Source organism: Piliocolobus tephrosceles, chromosome 16 (assembly GCF_002776525.5).
Source record: "Piliocolobus tephrosceles isolate RC106 chromosome 16, ASM277652v3, whole genome shotgun sequence".
NCBI lineage: Eukaryota > Metazoa > Chordata > Mammalia > Primates > Cercopithecidae > Piliocolobus > Piliocolobus tephrosceles.
Genome location: NC_045449.1, coordinates 25,468,051 through 25,476,194, shown reverse-complemented (window position 1 = coordinate 25,476,194; position 8,144 = coordinate 25,468,051).

Below are 8,144 nucleotides of genomic sequence, written 5' to 3'. Positions count from 1 at the left end.
TTGTTAAGTTCATAGTCATTGGAATTGAGGAGATAAGGAAAATTGAGGACTAGATGTTGGATAAGTGACATTGAAGTCACATAGATTAGGGTTGTCAGATTTGGCAAGAAGAAATATAGGATGCTCCATTAAATTTGAATTTCAGATAAACAATGAATAAATTTTTAGTGTAAGTATTTCCCAAATATGGTATGGGGCATACTTAAAATATAAAAATTATTCACGTTTATCTTAAATTCAAATTTAACTGGAAGTCCTATATTTTATCAGGTAACACTAACCTAGATGCTATCTAGATGATAGTGGATGTGGGGTAGAGGAGAAACTGAGCCAGGAACCAGTTCTTTTGATGAGGGGGAAATAGCTAGAAAATTGGTAGGTAATTATGACAAGGTTTGGTAGTGAGTATATGAGCCATAAGCCTTAAAGAAGTGTGGGTTTTTATAAAAGAGTAGAAAAGTTTAGAATTTGGAGTCTTTTATCCATTGTTTCTACTTCCACCCTCTATAACTCAACAGAATAAATTTATCCTTTTACTTTAACAGATTTGAGGCTGGGCATGGTGGCTCACACCTGTAATCCCAGCGCTTTGCGAAGTCGAGATGAGATGATCGTTGGAGACCTGGAGTTTGAGACCAGCCTGGGCAACATAACGAGATCCCGTCTCTACAAAAAATTTTTTTTTTTCATTAGCTGGACCTGGTGGCGCACGCCTATTGTGTCAACTACTTGGTTGGAGTTCAAGGCCGCAGTGAGCCATGATCACGCCACTCCAGCATGGGTGACAGGACAAAACTCGTTTTTTTTTTTTTTTGAGACAGGGTCTTGCTCTGTCACCCAGGCTGGAGTTCAGTAGCACAAACATGGCTCCCTGTGGCTTCGACCTCCCTAGCTCAAGCCATATTCCCGCCTCAGCCTCCTATGCAGCTGGGACCACAGGTGCACGCCACCATGCCCAGCTAATTTTTTAATTTTTTGTAGAGACGAGGTTTCACCATCTTGCCCAGGCTGGTGTCGAATTCCTGGACTCAAGCTATCTTCCCACCTCGGCCTCCCAAAGTGCTGGAATTACAGGCATGAGCCACTGTGCCCAACTGAGATTCTGTTTCTGAAAAATAAATAAATAAATACAAATAAATACATACAAATAAAAGAAAAACATTTGAAGACATCTTAAGTACACCCTAGATTCCCACCCCCACCAAAAAATTTCATTCATTCTTCAGCCATTTCTCAAAGGACATGTTTTCAAGACACCTTACTATCCTAATTGTTTTCCTTTTGGTGCAATGGTGGTCAGTACTGAGGCATACCATTTTTCATCTTTCCTTTCAATGTTGTATGAGGGCATTATATGAAAATTAAATGGATTTAAAAATGCTGAGCTTGCTGGACATGGTGTTCACACCTGTAATTCCAGCACTTTGGTAGGTGGAGGAGGGAGGATTGCTTGAGCCCAGGAGTTTGAGATCAACCTGGACAACAAGGCTAGTATACACAAAAAAACCGCACAAAAAAATCAAAAAAGTAGCTGGATGTGGTGGTGCACGCCTGTAGTCCCAGGAACTTGGGAGGCTGAGGTGGGAGGATGGCTTGAGCCCAGGTGGTGGTATTTGTGCCACTACACTCCAGTGAGTGGTGTTTGTGCCACTCCACTCCAGCATGGGTCACAGAGCGAAACTCTGTTTAAAAAAAAAAAAATGCTGAGCTTCACGTACATTGTATTTTTGGTATGCATTTGATTACCAGTACAGTGTACCTATCAAAAATGTTAATTATATTGAGAGGTGACAATGGCTAGCAGCCCTCACTCTTGGGGCCTCCTTGGCCTCGGCAGCCACTCTGGCAGCGCTTGAGGAGCCCTTCAGCCCGCCACTGCACTGTGGGAGCCCCTCTCTGGGCTGGCCGAGGCCGGAGTCGGCCCCTTCCACTTGCGGGGCAGTGTGGAGGGAGAGGTGCGGGCAGGACCCGGGGCTGTGCGCTGCGCTCACAGTCCAGCCCGAGTTCCGGCGGGTGGGGGCGCGAGCTCTGCGGGCCCCGCACTCGGCCAGCGCTGACGGCCCAGGGAGTGAGGGGCTTTACACCCAGACCAGCAGCTGCGGTAGGTGCGCTGGGTCCCGCAGCAGTGCCGGCCCGCCGGCTCAGCTGCCTCCCCGCGGGGCAGGGGTCGGGACCTGCAGCCCGCCAGGCCAGAACCCTCTCCCCGGCAGTGGGCTCACGCGTGACTCGAGCCTCCCTGACGAGCCCTGTCCCCTGCTCCGCGGTCTCGTCAACTGCCCAGGGGCTGAGGAGTGCAGGCACTGCTTGGAACTGGTGGGCAGCTCCGCCTGCAGGCCCAGTGCAGGATCCACTGGGTGAAGCCAGCTGGGCTCCTGAGTCTAGTGGGGATTTGGAGAACCTTTATGTCTAGCTAAGGGATTGTAAATACACCAATCAGCACAATGTGTCTAGCTCAGGGTTTGTAAATACACCAATCACTACTCTGTGTGTAGCTCAAGGTTTGTAAATACACCAATTGGTACTCTGTATCTAGCTAACCTAGTGGGGCCTTGGAGAACTTTTCTGTCTAGCACTCTGTGTGTAGCTAGAGGATTGCAAATGCGCCAATCAGCAATCTGTGCCTAGCTCAAGCTTTGTAAATACACCAGTCTGTACTCTGTATCTGGCTAACCCAAGTTGGGACTTGGAGAACTTTTCTGTCACTCTGTGTCTAGCTAAAGGATTATAAAGGCACCAATGAGCACCCTGTGTAAACGATCCAATTAGCTCTCTGTAAAATGGACCAATGGGCAGGATGTGGGTGGGGCCAGATAAGGGAATAAAAGCAGGCTCCCCAAGCCGGCCAGCAGAAAACCTCTTGGGTCCTCTTTGACAGTGAGAAAGCCTTGTTTTTTTGCTCGTTACAATAAATCTTGCTGCTGCTCACCCTTTGGGTCTACACCGCATTTATGAGCTGTAACACTCACGGCGAAGGTCTGCAGCTTCACTCCTGAAGCCAGCGAGACCACGAACCCACCGGAAAGAACCAATAACTCCAGATGCGCCACCTTTACCAGCTGTAACACTTACTGCAAAGGTCTGCAGCTTCACTCCTGTCAGCGACACCATGAATCCACCAGAAGGAAGAAACTGCGGACACATCTGAACATCTGAAAGAACAAACTCCGGACATACCATCTTTAAGAACTGTAACACTTAACCGCGAGGGTCTGCGGCTTCATTCTTGAAGTCAGCGAGACCAGGAACCCACCAATTCCGGACACAACATGTTTTAAAATGAAAAGTTTCAAACATGAAAGTAGAGAGTGGTTTTTTTTTTTTTTTTTTTTTTGAGACAGAGTCTTAACTGTATTACCCATGCTGGAGTGCAGTGGCACGATCTTGGCTCACTGCAATCTCTGCCTCCCGGGCTCAAGTGATCCTCTGTTTCAGCCTCCCGAAAAGCTGGAATCGCAGGGGCACGCCACCACGCCTGGCTGAATTTTTAGTATTTTTTGTAGAGACAGGGTTTTGTCATGTTGTGCAGGCTGGTCTCAAACTCCTGACCTCAAGTGATCTGCCCGCCTCAGCTTCCCAAAGTGCTGGGATTACAGGCGTGAGCTGCTGTACCTGGCCTAGAGAGATGATTATAAATTAATCCTTTTGTATCCATTACTCAATTTCTCCCTAGTCTTATTTCATCCATTTTCCTACCCATTTCCTGCTCACCACTTCTTTATTATTTTAAAGCAATCCTATATATTATTTCAGTATGATTTGTTCTTATACTGACTTTAAGAGCTGTGTAACATAAAAGCAACGCAATTAGAAATCAGAGGACTTCACTTTAAGTCTTAATTTTCTACTGGAGTGAGTTAACAGTGGGGCAAGCCAAGCTGTATGAGCCCTGAATTCCTAATATGTTGAAGAGAGTAACAGGTGGTGGAGGGAACATAATGTTACCTGCCCTTTTTCACAGGAATGTATGAGAATCAAAGATAGGAGGTAATATGCATGAAAGTATTTTGTCTATTCTGAACTCAAGCAAAAGTGCTTTACAAAGGTAAGATTTTATTAGTAAATGCTGCTTCCCTGTATAAGTGCTAACAACTCATGCATAATCAATCTTAGAAATATTTGGATGCTGACATTAAATTAAGTCCATAGTATTAAAGTCACCCTTTCATCTTTACCCATTCTTGCATTTTGACAATTGCAACATTTTCTCATTCCCAATCTGGCTCCTGTCTACTTTTCATGACTTCTGCATTCAGTGACAGCATTTCTCTTAAACTGTATTTCTAAATTTTCATCTGTACCTTGGATTCATGTACACTTGAGTTTAGGTAAAGCAGGGAGGTGGGCTCTTCATGCTTCATGTATCTAAGTTCTGACGACTCTCAGCAATGCTCCTTTTCAAATTTGAAGATCATTTTCTTTTTTTTTTCCGAGATGGAGTCTCTGTTGCCCAGGCTGGAGTGCAGTGGCACGATCTCATGGCTCACTGTAACATCCACCTCCTGGGTTCAAGCTATTCTTGTGTCTTAGCCTTTTGAGTAGCTGAGATTATAGGCACCTGTCACTATGCCCGGCTAATTTTTGTATTTTTAATAGAGATGGGGTTTCACTGTGTTGTCCAGGGTGGTCTTGAACTCCTAACCTCAGGTGATCTCCTGCTTCGGCCTCCCAAAGTGCTGGGATTACAGGCATGAGCCACCATGCCTGGCCTCATTTTATTTTCAACTAGAGCGATTAGAAATAAAAATTGAGTTGAATAGTTCTGCTTTTAATGACCTATTGGTGCTGGATCTAGTGATTCTTGTTCTTCTTTCCTCATCTTTTTGATCCTAATGTATTTTAAAAGCCTTTACATATTTTTGTCTTTAAAATTTCTAGTTATTCTGAACTTTTGTTTTAACTCTTCTGTTAATTTCATCCATTGTGTGTAGTGTGTATTTTTTCTTAAATGTCCTTATAAATACTGAGCTATGGGGGAGGGGAGAGGAGGAGCAACTGGTGCGGGCAGGCAAGTTTCTTTAGAAATGTCAGCTTTGCCAGATCACTTAAGACTTGTTAAAAGGACAGATTTCCTGGCTCTACTAAACATCTTGTGATTTCTAGAGGTCCCAGGTCATTTTGACATAAAGCTGGGTTTGTAAACCACTGCTGTGTGATATACAGGGAGAATTTAATTTCTGGGTGATATTTAATAGGTCACAGTACAATCATATATATCACTGCAACAAGTTAGAAAAAAAAAATCACAATTGAATGAACTTTAACAATCAATATTAAAAAAAAAAAATACTGGAGAGCTATGACTCTAATGAGGACTAGATGAATTAGAATTCCAGAGATAGAAGAGATCTTTATAGGTGAACAGAGGATTGCTGACGTTTGCTGATTCAGGACACACACTGAAGGAGAAGGAAACTAGAGAGGAAATGCATTTTACTAAAACTGCAACATATCCCTGGCCCAGTTCAATTCCTTATTGGACTGAGGTGACCAGCCTATCTTATCCCTTTGTCTAATAGAGGAAATAGACAGCTCTTACTGAGAAGATATATTCTGGAGTTTCTATGGTTCTTTCATTTATAATACTATCATACTATTAACTATTTCTAGAGATGTGAAAGGGTGGAAAAATTCAAGAGAAAAGTAAAACTGTAGAAGCAGACTCAGAAAATTGAAGTTCATCAGACAAGGACTTATTTTAAAATATAATATACTTAAGAAAATAAAGGAAAATATGGACAAAATGGATGAAAATTTTCAGAGAATTGAAATCCACAGAAAGAAACCAAATGGACATTCTGGGAATGAAAAACACAACATTAGTTGCTTAAGGTCTTTATTTGTAGTTTGGTTAGAAACTTTGGTGCAGGACTCTAGGACCTCATTTTATTGTTCCCCCATTCTTTATTGTTCTTTAAAAAAAAAAAAAAACAGGTAAATTGAATATATACTATTTGAGTTCCACGAGAGCAGGGCCTATGTCTGGTTTGTTCATTGCTGTACTCCCAGGGTTTGGTAACTGCATGCCACATTAAAAAACAAGACAGAACAAAATCTTCCTTAACACCACCACCACAAACCCCCTCATTAATAATTAATTGGCATTAATCTGAAATTATTTATTGTACTGGTTCAGTAGCAGACTGTACACAGCAAAAGGCAAGACTAGAGAACTTGTGAACAGATCAATAGAAAATACCTAGATAAAAGCACAGGAAAAAAAAAAAAGAATGGAAAGAGTAGAACAGAGCCTAAGAGACATGTGGAGCACTTGTAAAAAATCTAATGTGTAATTGGAGACCCAAAAGTAGAGACATTAACATGGAAGCAAATACTTGAAGAAGTAATGATAAAATATTTTCCCAAACTGATGAAAGGCATCAACCTATAAATTCAAGTACTTTAGCAAACCCCAAGCAGGATGAACACAAAGAAAACTACACTTAGCATATCTTAATGGAACTGTTGAAAACTAGAAACAAAGAGAAACTCTTTTTTTTTTTTTTTGAGACGGAGTCTCACTCTGTCGCCCAGGCTGGAGTGCTGTGGCATGATTTCGGCTCACTGCAAGTTCCACCTCCCAGGTTCACTCCATTCTCCTGCCTCAGCCTCCCGAGTAGCTGGGACTACAGGCTCCCGCCACCACACCCAGCTAATTTTTTGTATCTTTTAGTAGAGACGGGGTTTCACCATGTTAGCCAGGATGGTCTCAAACTCCTGACCTCGTGATCCACCCACCTTGGCCTCCCAAAGTGCTGGGATTATAGGCGTGAGCCACCATGCCCGGGGGAAACAAAGAAAGCAGCCAGAAGAGGGGAAAAAGGGCACTGTGTTCAAAGGAACAATATAATATAACTGATGGCTGACTTTTTAACACAACTGGAAACTGGGAAATAACAGACATTCTTTAAATGTTGGCAAAAAAAACCTGCCAAGCTAGAATTCTGCTTCCAGCAGAAATATCCTTCAGACAAGAAGGCGAAATAAGGACGTTTTTAGACAATCAAAAGCTGACAATTTATGACCAGCAGACCTGCACTGTAAGATTACTGAAGGAAGTTTTTTAGGCAGAACGAAAATATCTGAAGTGGAAGTACAAAACTGGGAAATAATGAAGAGCACCCACTCGGGTAAGTGTATGAGTGTATAGACAAGACCTATTGCCTCTTGTTTTTGTTGCTGTTTTTAGGAACTTTATTGCTTTTTGCTATTCTAGAATAATAGAATTTCTACAGCTTTTAGGTTAAGGTAAAATTGCCATCCAATCAATAAATTGCACATATTTAAAATGTATAATTTGATGAGTTTTGATACACACATAAATAAGCCTTTGATACCATTACCACAATCAAGATGAAAAACGTACATTACCAGCAAAAGTTTTCTCCAGCCTCTTTATAATCCATTCCTACCTCCATCCCATCCCTAGGGAACTCTTGAGCTGTTTTTGTCTCAGTGAATATATCATAAGTCATTTATCCATTCACTTGTTGATGGATAACTGAAGACAACCCAAATTTTCACCATTACAAATAAAGTTGTCTTGAAGATTCATATACATGACTTTCATTTCTCTTGAGTAAATACAAAGGAGTAGAAATGGGTGGATCATATGGTGGATGTATATAATAATGATATGTTGTAGGATATTATATTCTGTAATTTTTTAAGAGGCCGCCAAGCTGTTCCTAAAGTGTACCATCTTACAGCAGTATATGATTGTACCATCTTACAGCAGTATATGAGAGTTCCAGTAGTTCCACATCTTTGCCAACACTTATTTAATCTTTTCTTTTAAATTATAGCCATCCTAGTGGGTATGAAGTGGTGTCTCTTAGTGGTTTTGATTTGCATTTCCCTAATGACTAATGATATTGAGCATGTCTTCATGTGCTTATTTACCATCTGAATATTTTCTTTGGTGAGCTGTTTATCTCTTTTGCCCATTTTTTAAAAATTGGGTTTTACTAGAATTTTGAGAGTTCATAATGTATGCTGAATACAAATTCTTTATCAGATAAATGATTTGCAAATCTTTTCTCCTAGTTTTTGCTTGTTTTTTGTTCTCAAAGTCTTTTAAAAGCAGATGTTCTTAATTTTTCTGAAGTCCACCTTATCAATTAAAAAATGGATCATGTTATTGGTAT